The sequence below is a fragment of the Colobus angolensis genome, unplaced genomic scaffold (genome assembly GCF_000951035.1).
Source record: "Colobus angolensis palliatus isolate OR3802 unplaced genomic scaffold, Cang.pa_1.0 Scaffold396, whole genome shotgun sequence".
NCBI lineage: Eukaryota > Metazoa > Chordata > Mammalia > Primates > Cercopithecidae > Colobus > Colobus angolensis.
The window spans coordinates 97666-117270 of NW_012117332.1; the positions used below are offsets into that span (position 1 = coordinate 97666).

A 19605-nucleotide genomic window follows, 5' to 3' on the forward strand; every position below is an offset into this window, starting at 1 on the left:
CCGCCTTGGCCTCCCAAAGTGCTGGGATTCCAGGCGTGAGCCACTGCACCCATCTGAAGTCACACTTAACTTGATGGTTTAAAGATACTCGAGAGAGAAATACTATGTAAATTATGCAGCATTTTACAAATTTTAATTTGGATTACATTGCTTTTATGAGTCATCATATCAACAAATCTCATACTTAATAGATTTTATAGATCAGTACAATTTACAAATATTTTGAGAGGTAGGTATTAGGTTGCTGTCTTTATTTGTCAAGTAAAAACATTTTTTAAAATCCCATCATTTAAAATCACTAACATTTTATAAGAGGGAGAAAATGTTTGCACTAAATATGTAGGAAAATATATAACAATACACTAGCAGAATAAAAAAATAGGATTAGAAATGTAATAAAGTTAACTTTATAAATGTTTGCCTCATAATTCTTTTTCCCCATAGGCATGTAAAAACTTTGTTATAGACCTGGGTGTGCGAGCTGTGGATTAAAAGCTTACTGAGGCATTGCTTCAGTTACGGGATTTCAGCAACCAAAAAACCATGACGGTCCTATCAGCATTTCAAAGCTATTTAAATTGATATGAACCACAAACTGAGCTATAAATGCAACCTCTTTTATTTTCTGATACAATAAACCAAAACATCAAATTCTAACATCACTCTCTTAAGTATTCTCAGAATTGTCCATGAACCCCAAAGATTTACCAAGTGCAAAGGTGGAGGTGGGGCTTGAGTCCTCAGTGCAAAAGAAAACCCTCAATGCACCACTGCAATTACTTCTGCTGCCCCATGGTGGCGCTGTTGAAGCTTAGTCCTGCACAGCCCTGGCAATAAAGGAACTGCCTAGGTCACCAAGGATCTTCAGGGGTCTTCAAGCCGCTTCCGAAGTATTGCTTGCCACTAAAAGCATTCTATATTAGAGCTTCAAAGTTGCAGCTCTTAAAGATACGCTCTTTCATCTCACATAGAGGGGAAAATTCCAGAACACCAACTAGCCCAGGAGCAGTTCTAACAGCCACCACCTCAGTCTATAGAACTGGCACTCCCCTTTCCTCCACATCAACCACTTTGGCAGGAATGGGGCAGATTTTCCTTTGCACCCTTTGAACAGAGAAATGCTCACCACGTCCCCTCCCTGGACACTCAGATCTCCATGCAGGGGAACCCCCGAGTGGCCCTGTTGAACAGAGGGTCCTCTCAGTGATAGCCAGGTGAGTGTGCACTCAGGCCTTTGCTGCAGAAAGGCTGCCATCTCTCTGTGATATCCTCAGCAGCCCACTTCTCCCTCTCCCCAGTCCCACCCCGGCTAGACATTGCTCCAGAGAGAATGCCCCGCTTAACTGCCCCCATGCTAATCTCAAAATCTGCTTTCTGGTGACGCCAAACAGCAATGCTGTGCTGTAATTCAGAAGTTCTGGTTCTGACTATTGGATTCCTTAGGATCACAACAGACAGCATGAATAACTCACGTGCTTACAAAGGCGAGCAGCTACTGCGAAGGAACATGGGAATACGCCCTGGAGTTCACTGGCCTCAGCAGCAGCGAGTTGATCTAGTGTCCTGCCTGCACTTTACAAATCGGCGGGAGGAAGTACAGCACTGCTGCAGATGGCAATGTCACCCGTCGGGTTGTTGTGGGCAGACCTGGTTACACTGTGTGACTCATTCACTAGGATGTGTCCACGTCCCGCACCGCTTGAGCACATCGGGGCAAGCAGCTGTTCACTCTGAAGACGTGTGGTTTCACATCTCTGAAAAGCCAGCTGCCCAAGCCACAAAGGCTAACCTGGGAAAAGATCACTGGGGACACTTTCTCAAAAGGTGGCTGCACAGCAGGTGGCACTAGGGATATTTAGGCTTCTTTCTTACCATGGTGCCATGGTGAGAAAGATCTGGCCACCCTGATGACAAGCAGTAGAGCACTGGAGTTCAGGGTAGCGGCTCTCAAAGTGGTCTGTGGACCAGCATGAGCATCACCTGGGAAACTTTTTAGAAATGAAATTCCCAGGCCCTGCTGCAGACTTACTGAATCAGAGACTGGGTGTGGGGCCAGGGAGCTGCATTCTAACAAGCCCCACAAGGGGTTCTGATGCATGCTAACACTTTAAAATAGTGTTTGCTGACTTGTTCTGTAAAAGGTCAGAGAGTAAATATCTCAGGCTTTGTGGACTATGTGGACCCTGTAAGCAGCCATGGATAGCCTACAAACAGATGAGAGTGGCTGTGTCCCAATCAAACTGTATTTGTAGATGCTGAAACTTGCGTTTCATGTAATTTCACGATGTCACGAAATATCATCTTATTTTAATTTTTTTAACCATTTCAAAATGTAAAAAACAATTTTTAGTTGCCAGGCCATGCAACAGGCAGTCATCCAGGTTGACCCCAGCCTGTAGGTGCCACCCCAGGTGTTGAGTTCAGACTGGATTGGAATCCTGGAGCTCCCTAACCAGGTGGGCAACCTTGGGCAAGTCACACAATCTGTGTACCTAAATGTCCTCCAATATGAAATGGGGTAGTACTAGCACCTGTCTCACATGGATGCCGTTAACATTAAATGGCTACAGCACATATCACAACTGTAAGTAGGAGCTTCTTATTTTCCTGTCTGTGAGTAACTTACCTCCTTCTTATGGTCAGCTGTCCTTTTCATGGGAGATACAGCTCTCCAGCACGGAGACCACCTAAAGCGAACCTGAGGCTCCCAATGGTCTTATCTTGGGCTCCCTGACTGCCCTCCAAGATGGGTTCATAAGGGTTGCATGCTGCTCTTGCCCCAGGAGATGAGAACCCTCAGGGCTCTGGCAGGACAGCATCCTAGATAAGGGTTGCATGCTGCTCTTGCCCCAGGAGATGAGAACCCCCAGGGCTCTGGCAGGACAGCATCCTAGTTAGAGGAACCAAATGAGCTCTTTCTCAGCCGTTGGTCTGCTGTGCTGCTGGGAGTCATCGCGATGTTCTAGGCAATGCACCATGGCTCCGATTTAACAGTGGATGAGGTCAGTCCATCCTTTATTTATAGCTTGGCCTGGGAAGTGCCAAAAGCAATGTTTTAAATAATAGTAGGTGTCTGTGTGTGAGAGAGAGACAGAACATGACAAGGGAAAAGTGACAAGAGCGGCAAATTGGCGATTCCCGTACTGGGGAGCCAGCATACCAGCCCGAAATGACCCCGCTGAAAGGTCTGAGGAGGCAGCATGCCTGGAGGAGGAAGTGGAGACCCTGCAGGGAGCCTCGGCCGGCTGCCTGGACAGTGCCTATATGGAACCAGGCCAAGGCCCTGGACATCTGTGATACTCACTTGTGATGTGTTCGGAGCTGGAGGTGCCCCTTTTCTGCTGTGCCATCCTTCCAGAGACTGGGAAGCACGCTCTATGCTCCAAAACGTTCCTTGTCTTCTCCCATCAAAACGTAAGCCACGCTCTCCAGGTGACAATAAAATCCTTATTTGGTGCAAGTAGTCCTTTGCTCACTCCTGACAAATAGGGAAGTGCATGGTTTATGAACTAGATAACACTTTTTGGCTCTCCATGATGAAAGACACGGAAATATGCTACAACAGAAACTGAAGTATTTGTCTCTAGAAATTGTTTTCGATGTAAGAGGCAGAGGGGATTAAAGAGGTTTTTCTTGTTCAACACTTTCCTATTTTCCTAAACAAAAAGAGTCTGATGCAAAATAGAAAATTCAATTGCACGCAGTTTATCTAGATATTCTGTCGTTTATGTATAACAGGAACTCCAAGAGGTAATCAAGACTCTTCCTATTCACAGACGACTCAACTGAGGCTCAATAAGGTGAAACAAATTTCTCAAGACCCTGTGAGCAGGAGTGGAGGAGTGAAGCTAAGAGTCCATTTGGCAAATGAATCTGAGCCAATGAGAAACAGCTCCAAAACCTTCCCACGAGGGAGCAGATGAGAAAAGGTCACTATAGAGGCAAGGAAAGCCCCAAAACACTGCCAATAAGTGCCCACATATGGTTTATTTTAGTTGTCACTTCTCTGTGGCTTCCTTAAAAAATAATTTCGGCCAGGCGCGGTGGCTCACGCCTATAATCACAGCACTTTGGGAGGCCAAGGTGGGCGGATCACAAGGTCAAGAGATCGAGACCATCCTGGCTAACACGGTGAAACCCCGTCTCTACTAAAAATACAAAAAATTAGCCGGGTGTGGTGGCGGCGCCTGTAGTCCCAGCTACTCGGGAGGCTGAGGCAAGAGAATGGCGTGAACCCGGGAGGCGGAGCTTGCAGTGAGCCGAGATCACGCCACTGCACTCCAGCCTGGGTGACACAGCAAGACTCCGTCTCAAAAAAAAAAAAAAAAAAAAAAAAAAAGAAGTGTTAGCTCCATTGTTCCCAGTTTGGTTTCTTCATCAGCCTTTACTAGAGATTTGCATATTGGAACACATATTCATCTAAAAATCCTCCAGGGTAAAATCCTCCAGTTGTCCTTTGGATGAGTTTGAAACATTCTAAGCAAGATGGTATTCCATGGACACCCGTTGTTGTGGCCCTCTCATGACTCTTGTGTCCAGATGGTACTGGGGAGAGCTCAGCCTGTCCTTGGCCCAAGCAGGAAGGAGTCAGTGACAACAAGGACAGGGCTGGAGTCGAAGAGGAAGAGAAGACAAAAAATAATGTGTCAGAGTGTAGAGCATTTGTCTGTGAAGACAGGGCCAGAACAGTCCCTCCTTGGCATTCACATGACATGGTTAGAGATTTCAACCCAAATAGTTATCTCTATGGAGGACAATGTCACCAAGGATCTTAACAAGTGGTAACTGAAAGCCAAGGAAAGCTTGTCTTACTATGGGGTAATCAATTTGTTCTGGAAAGGTTATCTTACTATGGGGAAATTAATTTTTTTTTTTTTTTTTTTTGAGACGGAGTCTGGCTGTGTCACCCAGGCAGGAGTGCAGTGGCGTGATCTTGGCTCACTGCAAGCTCCACCTCCCGGGTTCACGCCATTCTCCTGCTTCAGCCTCCTGAGTACCTGGGACTACAGGTGCCGCCACCACACCCGGCTAATTTTTTGTATTTTTTAATAGAGACGGGATTTCATCGTGTTAGCCAGAAGAGTCTCGATCTCCTGACCTTGTGATCCACCTGCCTCAGCCTCCCAAAGTGCTGGCATTACAGGTGTGAGCCACTGCACCCAGCCTGGAGCTAACATTTCTTGAAGGCCAGTGCCAGACACAGGCCATGAGTCACAGAAATATGGTAGCCAACCTTGGATGAAGCCAGTTTCTCATCCCTACTTCCCTTAGCAGAAGCCAATAGTGAGATAACCCCGTCTGACACGTGACTAGAACTCATTCTCTGAATTCTGAATCTTCTCTCATTACTCCACGTTCTTTCTTAAACTCTGCAACCTGATAGTATTATCCCTAATTCAGGAGAAATTCTACCTTAAAGCTGTGCCTCCCCTGGTGCATTCTCCTTCCCTTGGCATCAGGAGGTATTCAACCATTTTGATGAGCCTGGAGATCTAATCTTATGAGAAAGGTTTGCCTGGGCTAATGCCCCTGCCCTGTTGGGTAGTGCCTGGGGTGCCATGCCACTTGGTCACATGGAAAACACACCACCCCCCATGCGGGTGTTTTCAGGGCTTGGAGAGTGTGCAAAGTGCACACTCTTGCCACAGGTGGCCAGCGTGGCGGGTGGGAGCCCTGGGTCTCCTCCCTGGATATCAACTGCTGAGTCAACCCTGCCAATCCTCGTCATCTGTTTTGCTTCAATGTCTGCCCAAAAGGCTGTGAACAAAATCATTCCCTCAGCGTTTTCCTCACAGCTCAGAGAGGGAGAAAGAGAAAGATGAAGGACGTTCACCCTCTGGCCCTGCCCAGAGGCCTCTGTGGGCGTCCCGCAGGCAGAAGAAGATGACAGATGTCACCCCTTCCCTTGTGTGCAGGGGAGGCCACCTCTGCCTGATTCTGTCCAGTTAACAAAACAGGAGGAGCTGCCAAGACAAATAGCCGAGGTATGAGAGTTACAGCTAGCACTCACCACGGTGTGAAACGGACCCGTAAAACGAGACATAAAGGATGCTGCTTGGAATAGCTTGAATGTCGAACATTCTTTCCCAGTGGAGGGACAGGAGGAGGCCGGCAGCAGCAGTGTGGGAGATGGAGGCACAGTGTTGTCCCAGGGGCCGAGGCATGGGGCAACCCCAGGCAACCCTGGGAGATGGGAGATAGCGCCCACTCTTCGCCCATTCCATGCCAAGTCTCCCTGCTATGCTCATCACAAAATAACGTGGCTATTAATAGGTCATATCAAAAGAGCCCTTGTAGTTTATAATCATTTTCATCTGGCTTGGGGAATGGCAACCATAAAATGTCTGCCTGGTGGCTGCTGGGCCGGCGGGGCAGGTTTATATTAACTAGTACTCAGAACGTGGTGGCAATGACAGACGAGGCAGAGGATGGTTTATGGGCTCTAATGCCTGTGCTGACATGGAGGATCGGAGTGAGATTTATTTTATGCCCGGGCCATCACTGAACACTGAAAACCAGTCATTACAAGCCAGATGACAACTGGAATGCAGTAATCACTTGAAGGAATATTTATTTGGTTTTTAAGTTTTTGGATGAATCTGGTGTTCGGAAAGTCAGGGGCCGCTAGGAAGTCAGACTATGCCATTATTCCATCCAAACCATTATACATTTGCTAGCCAATTATGTAATCCTATATGGAAAATATAACCAGAAAGCAGGATAAGCCCCAAGACCTGAAGGCTCATTATTCCAGGCTCACCATCGTTTGTGGTTACTACACACCCTAAATATTATTAATGGACCAAAAGAACCCAATGCTTGTAAAGTCTGGTCAGTATCATTAAATCCACAGCTCCCTGTGACAGTGAATTTGATGGAGTGGCAATATGTATTAGGTCACTTTTCTTCTGACTCATTTCACTGGATTTCATGCGATAAAGTAGCAAAAAGAGGCCATTTTTATTAAGTCCATTGTCAGCCTAAAGGTTCAATTAAGTTTCTATAAACGCATCTTCTTTTGACACCCCTGATGTCAGCATTCCTGCTCTCAAGCAAGTCATGCCTTAGAATTAGCTACATTTACTCGTGACATTGTTAATGGTTCTTGCTTCTTCCAGATGAGCAAAGGAGGTTGGGCAGAAATGTTGGATATGCTCCTATTTCTTTTCTTTTCTTTTTTTGTTTTAAGACGGAGTCTTGCTCTGTTGCCCCAGGCTCAAGTGCAGTGGTGTGATCTTGGCTCACTGCAACCTCTGCCTCCTGGGTTCAAGCGATTCTCCTGCCTCAGCCTCCCAAGTAGCTGGGACTACAGGTGTGTGCCACCATGCCTAGCTAAGTTTTTGTATTTTTAGAACTGATGGGGTTTCACCATGTTAGCCAGGAGGGTCTCGATCTCCTGACCTTGTGATCCGCCTGCCTCAGCCTCCCAAAGTGCTGGGATTACAGTTATGAGGCACCGCGCCCAGCCATACGCCACTATTTCTATAAGATATGGCCTAACGCTTCCTGCGTCATCTTCAATTCATCCCATCCCACTTAACTATCTTGTTTTTCTTTCCTTTCCAGAACTCTACGCAAGCATTTTTTTGGGATAATTTTTCTCGCTAGGAAGATCCATCGTTTTCCGAGTGCACCAGGAACAAGAAGCCTGGGCTGATTCACAGAGGGTGGCTCAGGCAGCCCCTCCCATGGCACTCTGCCTAACTGGTCAGTCAAGCGTACCCCAGGCTCCAGACAACGTCACACCCTAATGGCTGCTGGGTGTGTCCACAGTGTGAAATGCATTGAGCTGTTTGCTCCTGTGGGCACATTTCTGAGTCTATGTCACCAAAATAATTCACGTTTTACATGTACATGAACTGTGATCATAGACGTGCTCTCCCTGTCTCTTCTCCATCAAGTCTCAGGTAAGCACAAAGCAAATAAAGGAAAAGCCCTCTAATGTGCACTGAGATTCTGGAGCTTTGGACTGGGTGTGTTATTACTGGAGAGACGGCGGCACACAGGTTTAGGGAGAAGGCAGATACCAGAATCCTTCTCCTGCCCTTTAACTTGTTGTTGCCAGGTCCTGTCTTGACTTCAGGTGCCATCTCTTCACCCATCCCCTGGCTTCTGTTCAACAACTTCTACTTTGTAGGGTGTTTTTGCTGTTTTAGAGACAGGGTCTCACTCCACCACCCAGGTTGGAGTGCAGTGGTGCGTTATGGCTCACTGCAGCCTCAAACTCCTGGGCTCAAGCAATCATCCCACCTCAGCCTCCTGAGTAGCTGGGACTATAGGCGTATGCCACCATGCTTGGCTAATTTTTTTATTTTTTGTAGAGATGAGGGTCTCCCTATGTTGCCCAGGCTTGTCTTGAACTGCTGGGTTCAAGTGATCCTCCTGCCTCTGCCTCCCAGAGTGCTGTGATTACAGGCATGAGCCGCTGCTCCTGATCCTGCTTTGCATGTTTTAGATTTTGTCACATTTGTGTTTAGCAAACTTAAAGAAAAAAGGTATCAGAAAAAAGAAAAGCAAATCTTGCTGCATTTTTCTTCCAGGGTAGTCCTGTGCAAGGAATTCATTCAGTTTCTTATCTAAGCACCCTTTTTCAACCATGTCAGAAACCAAGAGATTTCTAAGACAGCATTGAAAGCTAATAAATTAGGCAAACACAAACCTATTTTTCAAAGGCTTTGAAAAGCTTTAAAAGCTGGGACACAGAGGTCCTGGCCAAGGGCTGCAGCTCTCCGTGGCCTCACATGCAGCACTCTCAGTGTCTGCGCCAGGGGTTCTTCTGTTCTGGTGCCCAAGGTCCATGATGCATGTCCTCCATCCTGGCATGGGCCTCCCCAGTGGGCTCCCACCCTCTGACTTCCAGTTGGCCTTGGTGGTAGAGAGTGAGGTCAGGGTATTTGTTCCCTGGCTTCCTTCCTGAGGAGTTGCTTCTGACAGGTTTTGTCCCCTGAGCTAAGGTGACAGTTCTTCTCCAGCCGGCCTTTGCCACAGCACCCTCACCTTTCAGCTTCCTGTAACCACTGGCTGCGCTCATCCAGCGTTACCATCCCCTGTCATGTCCCTAAACCCTGTTGTCAACTTTGTCCATCCCCTCAAATTATTGCAATTTGTTTCACCATTTATTTCTTGTGGAGACTCTGACTCAATATGGGGTCTAATGGGGAGGTCCAACCAAGCACAGGCTGGAGCCACGCGCCATGTATTAGAATGTTCCGTGGTTCGGGGATGTTTGTGGCTGCAGAAAGGAAAGGATCTGGGCTGTAATGCATGCTCCAATGCGGACCGTTAGGGTTCTACATATCTGAGGGGCTTTTCCGGAAAGTTCTTATCAGTCTTTGGTGGTCTATCTCAGTTCTTTGGTGGTCTGCACTCTACACTGAACAACGCTGGCCTACGTGAATACTGCTAGACACGCACAACCCACAGTTGAACACCTGGATGGATCTTCCAAAAGGAAGCACACTTATGCCAGCAGCACTGGGATCAAGAAACAGGCATGACCAGCGTCCTCCAAGCTCCCTCCTGGCCCCACTCCACCTCCAGTGGTAGCTTTCACCCAAACTTTTAATGCCATAGTCCCATTTGTGCTGGTTTTGAATGTTATGTAAATGAAGCCGTGTTAGTCCTTTTGCTTTAGATTATGTTTGGGCGTTTATCTAGGCTGTTGCCTGTGTTCGTTCTCATTGCTGCACAGTTTTCCACTGTTTGAACACATCACAGGATTTATTCATTCTACTCTAGAAGAATGCTTGTGTCCACATCGGGGCTATGAAAATGGTGCCACCATGAACATATACATGGCTTTTGCTGAACATAGTGTGTGCGTTTCTGTGTGCATGTATGTTGGATCACTGAATCTTAGGTAATGTGTATGTTTAGCTTTAGGAGATGATTGCTAAACAGTTTTCTGGAGTGATTGTATTAATTTTCATTCTGGGTAGACTTATCTTTTTGATCATTTCCTAAGTGTATGCATATTGCACCTCTCCTGTTGGGATTCTGGACCAATGAAAGGCTCTGGTTTAAGGCCCTGACAAAGATGTTTTCGGGACCCCAGGCAGCCTGGTGAAAATTCTTTGGCAGAATTTGCATCAGTACACTAATAACCAGGTTCTCGGTGCCGTGATTTGTACCAGCTCCTCCCTGCCTGCCCTTCTGACCCATGTTCCCTCCTGGCCGCACTGTTCAGGACAGACAGAAAAGAGGAGACTGGGTTTGGGAAGAAAAAAGGAGACAAAGTACACAAAAAAGCTGTGGTGTCCATTTTCAGTGCAAATTTGAGAGCAATCCAAGGGGCAGGGTTAACCCAGTCCTGAAAACCGTCCAGCTCTTCGGGTGTGCGGCCTTGTGTGTGGGGAGTGGGGGACCCAGGGGAAGTTTCTCCACATCAAGCAGACCCAGGGAAAAAATGTCTCTTACTTTGCATTATCTGCCACAAAGGAAAATAATGACACAGGCATCTCATTGGAATGGATGGAGAGGGAAATCCTGAAATGTCTCCAAATAAGGAATGAGAAGCGGGAAATAATTGTGGAGTCCCCACTACTGCCAATGTAAGATGCATTAAATACCACCGATGACTTCCCTAACTCGTGTCTAGCCTCTGTTGTTTCATTTTATAGTATAGATAATTTAATAAAAGCTACTAACATTTATTCACAATTCTAACCCCTAAGGCTGCCGTAACAAATCACCTGAAACTGTGTGGCTTAAAATAATGGTAATGTATCTTCTCACTGTTCTAGAGGCCAGAAGTCTTAATCCAGGTATTCAGGTGTTGGCAGGTCTGTTCCTTCCAGAGGCCCTGAGGGAGCCTCTGTGCTGGGCCTCTCTCTCGGCTCCTGGTGCTGCAGCAATGCTGGGCATTCCTTGGCTTGTAGAGCATCCCCCATGGCTGCCTGAGTTCCATGGTGTTCTGTGTGTGTGTGTGTGTGTGTGTGTGTGTGTGTGTGTGTGTGTGCATAAAACATGTATAAAACATGAGGCACAGGTTGCATCTGTAAGAACTGCACATGTTTCAGAACCGAATTATTTTCTGTTTCAAAAATTACTTTTGCCAAGGGAAGGTGCTGCCCTTAGCCACGCTGAGACGGACACGCCCTGCTGACTCTTTCGTTCTGACTTTCCAGCACACGCATCTCTTCGCCCTGGATTTGCTCAGCTGGTAACGAGCATGTGCTGAGTGCGGGCTAAAGTTCAGGAAAGGATCACAGAAACATCAGAGAAGTAAACACGAGAAAGAAACGAGGGAATTCAACTTGTGCTGAAAAGATCACCCATGTGTCATATTACTTTTGAGTACAGTTGTCGCTCACCCACAGGGTAGCTTCTCACATCAGAACGTAAGAGGGAAACAGGACGTCACCTTGAGCCGTCCTCAGAATGCCCCACGTGGACATGCCCTTCGTCATTTCCTTCATTGGTAGAAGTGTTGGCTGCTTCTTTGGCTGAACCAAATGAAGTTGTTGCTTGGGTTTAGAGGCCGTGTCTCTTTAAGCCCTGGGCTCACACGCAGCACATGGGGTGTTTATGCCATGAGTGCATGGATGTTTATGCCACATGTGGCTGATGAGGGGCACGGCACCTGCAGAGCCCCCAGGCTTGCTTCACTCCAGGACACACGGGGAAGCATGAGAGTGTGTAACCGACCACAGCATTTAATTTTTTTTTTCTTTTTGCTGAATGCATAAGGTTGAATTCATAAAAGTGAAATGTGATTTTGATACAACTCCACTCAATTTCAAACAGACAGGCACATCTCAAGGGTGATGCATAAAACATGTATGCTGATTTTCCGTATTTTTGTAGTTAGTATGTAATTAATAGCTAAGTAGTTAAAGCAGTGATGTGTGCTGGGCCTGTGCATTTCATGGAACATGAATGAACAGACTCATTTATGGTAATTGGTTTAATAAGCTTTGGAGTGGCAGGAACATATCTAAAATTAAGACTAATGAACTTAAATCATTTGTTTTTTGATGGCTGAACCTATAGGCTACAAATGATAAACTTTGAAAGATCTGTTTTATATCTTTATATAAGTTTTATAAAAGATTATATTACTGCAAGTTGGAGACAAGCAAGAACCAAGTAAGTGCTATCAGCCTGAAATGCGGGAACTAATGGAGCATTGTAGACAGGGAGGTGAATGGATTTCTTGCTGTTCCCGGATACTGAGCTATAAAGTAAACTCTAACACAATTTCTAATGGACTGTTTTCATCACCAAACAAATAATAAATTGTGATCCATGGAGCAAGTCCAGCAAAAGTTTCTAGCAAATAGCGATTAAAAGAATAGAAGGCTTATTGATTACTATGGGGTTATTTTAAAACACTGCCATCTTAAAGCAACATATTACTAAATTATGGATGATTTTAAACAAATTCCTCATTTAAAAAGATGGAAAGCTCTGGGAAGCCTCATGATCTTTATAGAATTCTCTGTCCCCCAAAGGCATGGGGGGAACTAAACTCTCGAGTAGACACTTTCTTAACCAGTCTTAGCAATTCTTGTTTCCTCTTCCCCAACAAACTCTCCCCTACCCCTTTCTCTGGTAGAGGAGAACAATACAAATGTCCTCAGAATTGACAGGCTGTGCCTTAGAAATCAGTCAGAATAGCTTGTGAGATCCAGCTGACTTATATTGGGTAGAAAAACCCAAAACTGAAATGAAACAAAATTCTTCCTTGAATCTACAATATTGGAGCGTTATTCTGGAAAGAGATAAAATGACCAAAACTTTCCCGATGTGCCTCCTTCATCTGGGCTTCCCATCCTGAGGAGGTAGCTGGAGTGAGCTGGACCTGGCAGCTCTCAGGACAGCCACCCCAGGAAGAGTGTGACCTCCTGCATCTTCGCCCGGCTCAGCCAAGGGAGGAGCCAGCCCACTTCTGAGGCCGTATCGTTTATCCAAAAAAGAAGAAATGCAATGCATTTCCCCCAAGAATGGGCTGTTTGGGAGCAAATCCAATTTGTCATAGAAACAGCCTGCATGGATCAGTGCAGGATGGTTAGCTTGTCAGAAATGCAACCAGCTACTTGTGATCAATCCTGAAGTCAGTTATAACCCCCAGAATCTAGCAGACTAGATTACCACAGCTCCATTTTGCACAGACATATATACACATATTCACACACGTCCACATGCATGCACACACGTACTTGTACACACATGCACACACACATGCATGGATGCACAGACTCCCAAGCACATTCCCTGCTCTGCTTCCTGCCCAGGTACAGCTGTGGCTCTGTCTACACAGTCCCCAGTGCTCCCACGTCCCACAGCATAAATGCATGCCCAGGCACTGGGTGTGTGGAGACTCCTGGTGCAGGGGAAGTGTGAACACGTGCTCACACCTGAAGCACTAATTTCCAGCTGTGGGCAAAGGTGAGTACCGCAAGGCCACCACCAGCCTCCCCGCAGCCCCCACTGGGATCCCCCCCATTCTGCTCAGGGACTTTGCTGGGATGCCCACCAGCTCTGCAGGGCAGGCTGTGCGTGCAAGGCCCACGCGAACAGATGCCCACAAAAGGTGGGTCCACCAAGACCACGAGTCTTGCTCTCCCTCTGAACCAGCCAGAAGTTGAAGTCGAGTCACCGGAGGGGAGCGAGCATCCAAGCATCCGTATCCACTGTGACAACAGTGCCACATCCGCTGCAGGCCGAGGTTCTGGGAACAGAAAAGAAAGCTTGGAAAACAGAAACCCCCGCGACATTCCCGAAACCCAAACACCAGGGTGACTCCCCGGAGGGACACTTGTGTATCCGTTTGTTTGCATCTCTTGGTTTCCTACTTTTACCCCAAACCAGAAAAAGGGACAGGCGATACTAAAAGCAATGGTACATTTTTGTCATATTTCTCATCCATTCAGAACTAGGAAACAGCAGAAATCTTGTGGGAAAGTCACTTCTCAGGAGATTTCTAACCCGATTTCTTAACTACAGTGGTCTGGAGTTTTTGCCTAAATTTTAGATAAGGTCTTAATTCCTGGTTGCTTGGCTGCTCACATTTCAAATTCTTCTCAGGTTCACATCAATCATTCCAAGAGACAAGCGAAACATTTCACATAACACAATGTGCTGGTTTTTAGCATATCTTTGGTCTGAATGTGTAAGACTTCTGTGTCTTTGAGGAAAAGCATATCTCCCAAAAAAGGCCCCTCTCGCTTCCTCTCTCTCCCTCTCTCACTGCCCCTCTCTCCTCTCTCCCCCCCCACTCCCTCTGTCTCTCCCTCTCTCGCTCCCTCTCTATCTCCCTCTCTAGCGCGCTCTCTCTCTCTTTCTCTCTCTCCCTCTCTCTCTCTCTTTCTCTCTCTCCCTCTCTCTCTCTCTGGCTCCCTCTCCCTCTCTCTCCCTCTCTCTGGCTCCCTCTCTCCCTCTCTTGCTCCCTCTCTCTCTCTCCCTCTCTTGCTGCTGCCCCCCCCCACCTCTCTCATTCCCTCTCTCTCTCCCCCCAACCTCTGGTTCCCTCTCTCTCTCCCTCTCTCACTCCCTCTGTCTCTCCCTCTCTTTCTCTGTGTCTCATTGTCCTTACGTCTCTGTCTTCCCTGTCTTTCTCATTCCGTTCCTCTGTGTCTCTGTTTCTCCCTTATATTCTTGCCTTCCCTCCTTCCCTTCCCTCTGTCTCTCCTTCTCCTCTCTCTCTCTCTCCCCTTTCTCTCTCTGTCTACCCTCCCTCCTCCTCAAATCTGAAGCTCGCTCTCACCACCGCTGCAGCCCAGACTCCAACACTGAACTGCGAAACCAAGTGTGCTGTAAACACAATGTATGAGGAAACCACAGAAATGAAGACAATTAGGGTAAATAAGATCCAGTGATCAAATATAGCTAATTTTTATCCATAATATTTGGGAGCTACACAGTCTGCTTCAGTTTGAAAGATATCTTCCAGACCACACTGTTCTTTCTCCGTGGGGACTGCCTTTTGCTTTTAATTATTGAACCTGAAGAATTCTTGCCATAATTTGGAGTTAGCTTGTAATTCTTGAAGAAGAAAAAAAAAATTCTAGTCCACAAATCCTCCTGTATTCCATCACGTCCAATAATAGGCTTCTGTGGCCAAATTGACCATCAATCAGTTGTGTTTTTCGGAAGGAGTGGGTGAAGCAGGGAGAGGAATTGGAGAAACTCACAGCAAGCATGGCCTCAAACAGCAGTGGCGTGGATGGAAACTCCTCGGCAAAGAGCCTTGGCTAATTAAAATGTATAAGGAAAGTCTCAGAAATAGAACATGTTACAAAGAAAAAGTGAACTGTAAACAACAAGACTTCACCTTCCTGCTTGAAGAGGTGTTGAGCGCTTTTAGGAACTGTTAACACTGTCCACAATCTAAGAAGTGCATTCCGCGGTGCCGTCTTGTTGATACTAATGGGTCCTTGTGACAGAAGGTGGAGCATGCCCTTGTCCCACCCAGGGGTGCTGGGATGCTTGGAGGACCCTTACAACAAGTGAGCTTTCATTCTCCAAGCAGGGCTTGCAGCGACAAGGACAGCAGCCTGAGCCTCCTCACTTGACACGAGATCGTTTTGCACGTTCAGGCACACCATCCATGAGCCAGTGGCATGCCGTATGAACCATGCTTTTATTTTCTACACTCTGCTGCTTCCACATCCGGGGCCCAGGCTGACCCTGGAGAGACTGCCCCTCCCCACTCTGCCCCACCCCACCCCCAGGTAGCTAATTCCTTGAGATGATAAACAACTCACCTGCAAGCTCCCACCTTTCATATATACCCCAACCACCTCCCTCATGGGGTTCTCATGCTCTGGGCCACCATCCACCTTCCCTAATACACCCAGGTCCATGTACCAGACAACTAGGGACAATCCTATGAGCCAGAGCCTGCTGAAATTATTCGACATGGCCAATCCTCAGCCTGCTCACCCTTCCTTACCTGTTCCTTCCTGCTGAAACCCCAGTAAAGGCTCTAGCCACAGTTCCTCCTCTTCCTCTACCTCCCAACCAGCCTGGTGCTTTCATGTGCCCCCATGACACGGCGCGCCCCTCCTCTTCGGAACTGTGTGTAATAAGCTGCCTCTTCAGTGGTAGTCTTCTCCTGATCTGTTGGCCTTACATACCCAAATAAGAATAAAACTCACATTTTAAAACACAGGTCTTTCTAGCCAGAGACATCAAAGACCAGGAATTCATTTCTTAGGAAAAATAGGCTTATTTTCTCGCAAACCAGTCATGTTTTAAAAAGTAACAGGGAACAATAGCACTCCAAATTTTCAAAAACAAAACACTGTTTATCAAGTTGGCAATTTTACATACACACCCACACAGAGAGCTGCAAGAGCATGTTGTTGGAACACAGACTCTCTCATCAATGTTGTGGGAATGTGAATAGGAACAACTTTTCTGGAAGTGTATTTGATATAAGTATTTGAAGCTTTAAAAATCTGCATACCCTTTCACCTGGAAATTCTACTTTGAGGAATATATCCTAGGGAGAAAAACAAAAAGATGCAGTAAAATGGTTTTCCTGAAAGCATCATTTGTAATTTAAAAGAGCGGGGAGAAGCATCAACCACTGAATATCCAGGAACAGAGGACTCGGTGAGTAAGTGATGGTACCTGCGGAACAGGAGGCTCCATCCTGCCACTACCATGACGACTGGTGAATGTAGAAAGATGTTCACAGCGCCAGGCGCGGTGGCTCAAGCCTGTAATCCCAGCACTTTGGGAGGCCGAGACAGGCGGATCACGAAGTCAGGAGATCGAGACCATCCTGGCTAACACAGTGAAACCCCATCTCTACTAAAAATACAAAATCAGCCGGGTGTGGTGGCAGGTGCCCGTAATCTCAGCTACTCAGGAGGCTGAGACAGGAGAATCGCTTGAACCTTGGAGGGAGGTTGCGGTGAGCTGAGATCGTGCCATTGCACTCCAGCCCTGGCAACAAGAACAAAATTCCATCTTAAAAAAAAAAAGACACGATTATCACTCTATGTTCTCACAAGCAGAAAAAACAGATATTTACCAATATCTGCTCTGAATATCTTAAAATCACAAATGTCCACCTCCAGTATCAGTGTGCGTGGAGAGCAGTATCAGCACCCAGAGACCACTGAAAGATTATGGGGCACCCTGGACAAATGTATAAAAGGGCTGGACAGGTACATGCTGGGGTGTAAATAACAGTGATTCTTGGGTGATGAAATCATGAGTGTTATGTAGTCATAATAGTGGGAAATTCAAAAAAAGAAATCAGGCCGGGCACAGTGGCTCATGCCTGTAATCTCAGCACTTTGGGAGGCCAAGGCAGGCAGATCACTTGAGGTCAGGAGTTCCAGACCAGCCTGGCCAACATGGTGAAACATTATCCCTACTAAAAATACAAAACTTTGCTGGGTGTGGTGGCGGGTGCCTGTAATCCCAGCTACTCAGGAGGCTGAGGCGTGAGAATGGCTTGAACCCAGGTGGCAGTGAGCTGAGATCACACCACTGTACTCCAGCTTGGGTGACAGAGTGAGACTCCGTCTCAAAACAACAAAAAGAAATCATGAGATGTCATGAGTGTTTTTAGATTCTCTTTTGTTTGCTTATGTTTAAATCTAATGTTCCTATAATGAACATACTTCCTTTGTATTAAGAAACACTTTTAAAACATTTCTCAAAAAGCCATTCCTAAGAAATGGAAGGAAAAGTCAACCCAAAAGTGGTATTGACCCACTCCCCCAAGAGAATTCCATTTTGGGGGCTGTCAGGGTTCCTTCAGGTCAGTAGGACATAATTCAGACCACGAGAGCTGACAGTCTGCTTTGCTGAGCGACTGTGCTTTCTAGACCAAAGAACAGGGCACAGAGTTTGGTAACTGTGCTTGCTCTTTGGAAGTAAGATCGCCCCAGGGCAGGGCAATCCTGTACTTGCCGAACTAGTCTAACCTTTGAAAACCACAGAGACCCACAGGTGGAGGCTTAAAGGAAAATTAAGCTGAAGCAAAAACAAACAAGCAAACATGGTTTCTAAACACTGGAAAGATGGCCCTTCATTAAACTGTCACCCGATTCCCTTCAGTTCAGCAACATTACGGGGGATCTTGTCTGTGCCAGGCAGAGGCTGGGTGCTGAGGACAGAGAAGTGGACGGGCATGGACTCTGCCTGCGCTCCGCAGGGCCACTGAGCATCTTCTTACCTGGTGGGAAGAATACAGGCCCTCGGAAGGATGAATGCAGGGAGGACTAGATAAAACAGACATGGAGTTTAATTTTATTGACTGACTGTGAAAGATAGCCACCCTGAGCCTCATTTGCACCCATATCTGCAAAACGGGCATAAAATAAATATGTCATGGCAATGTTGTAAGAATTGCACGTATGAAGTGGTGAGGTCCGTGCCTGTCTCCCCATTTCCATGAACTATTCCACACCCCACTGAACAAATGGTCAGCTCCTGCCAGGGCAGTCCAACCCAGCATTTTCACCATTTAACTTAGAATTACTATTCTAATCAGCCATGGTTCCAAGAGTGCCTAGTGGATACTGGGCATTAGTATCTGGAAAGAATTCTTGACAGTCTTCATTTGATCATCTGAATTTCCTAACAGCTACTCCGGGAATGCTTTCATAACATAGAATGGCTTGAGCTAGCTGAAAAAATGCTTGTGACATGCTTGCCATACATCTTAACGAATTAGATGGATCTTCACAGCTTAAAAAAAAAAAAAAAAAAAAAAAGCAGAGATTTGGCCAGGCGCTGTGGCTTACACCTATAATCCCAGCACTTTGGGAGGCTGAGCTGGGCGGATCACGAGGTCAGGAGATTGAGACTGTCCTGGCTAACACGGTGAAACCCTGTCTCTACTAAAAATACAAAAAATTAGCCCGGCGTGGTGTCGGGTGCCTGTAGTCCCAGCTACTCTGGAGGCTGAGGCAGGAGAATCACTTGAACCCAGAAGGTGGAAGTTGTAGTGAGCCAAGATCGCGCCACTGCACTCCAGCCTGGCGACAGAGCAAGACTCTGTCAAAAAAAAAAAAAAAGCGGAGATTTGGACAATTAGCAGAATAACTCTGTATCAATCAACTCTGTATCCATCCTTTTCCTGCCCTAATATCAGAGCAAGCTTGTTATTTTCTATCACATTTTTCTTGGGCATGTCTAAGGAATTTTTAATTGTCACTCTACAGTAGACACTGGCCATTCATGTGGTTACTGCCCAGGAGTGGGAAACAACAGACACTGACTGACTTGTCACAGAATTCAAGATCCCTTTCCGGCTTTGAGAGTCAGCATGTGAGGCTTCCTCCCTGTGTCTGCCAAGGCGTAGGTCAGATGCAAGGCCCACTGTGTTAGTCCAGGTCCTCAGAAAAGCAGGTACCAAGACCTGTGAAATATGCAAGGACCGTAAGGGGAAACACCTCTAAGAATGGGAGAGCCAGGTAAGCCTGGGAGAGCCACCAGGCTGTGATGCAAGTCAGACCGAGTGAAGGAGACGGGGGGCGAGGGTTGGGGAATGTCTCTGGACCACTCCGTAGTCTAAGAACGTTTCTGAGGGGCCATCAGATAGCTCTCAAGCCAACGGCGTCTGTCAGAGGAATTCCCCATTTCCCAGGAGGGTTACTGCCTCGGTTCCCCATTTCCCAGGAGGGTTACTGCCTCGGT

General features: G+C 46.8%; 1 long non-coding RNA gene across 1 annotated transcript in view; it reads right to left on the bottom strand.

Moving 5' to 3' along the window:
• Positions 1–288: 288 nt before the first annotated feature.
• Positions 289–19605, bottom strand: part of LOC105521091 — a 30463-nt gene continuing 11146 nt past the window's right edge. The window contains exons 3-5 of the long non-coding RNA XR_001003219.1: positions 2843–3031; positions 2627–2773; positions 289–1789 (exon numbers count right to left, since the gene is read on the bottom strand). This is a non-coding gene — a long non-coding RNA (uncharacterized LOC105521091). The remainder of the gene's footprint in view (positions 1790–2626; positions 2774–2842; positions 3032–19605) is intronic.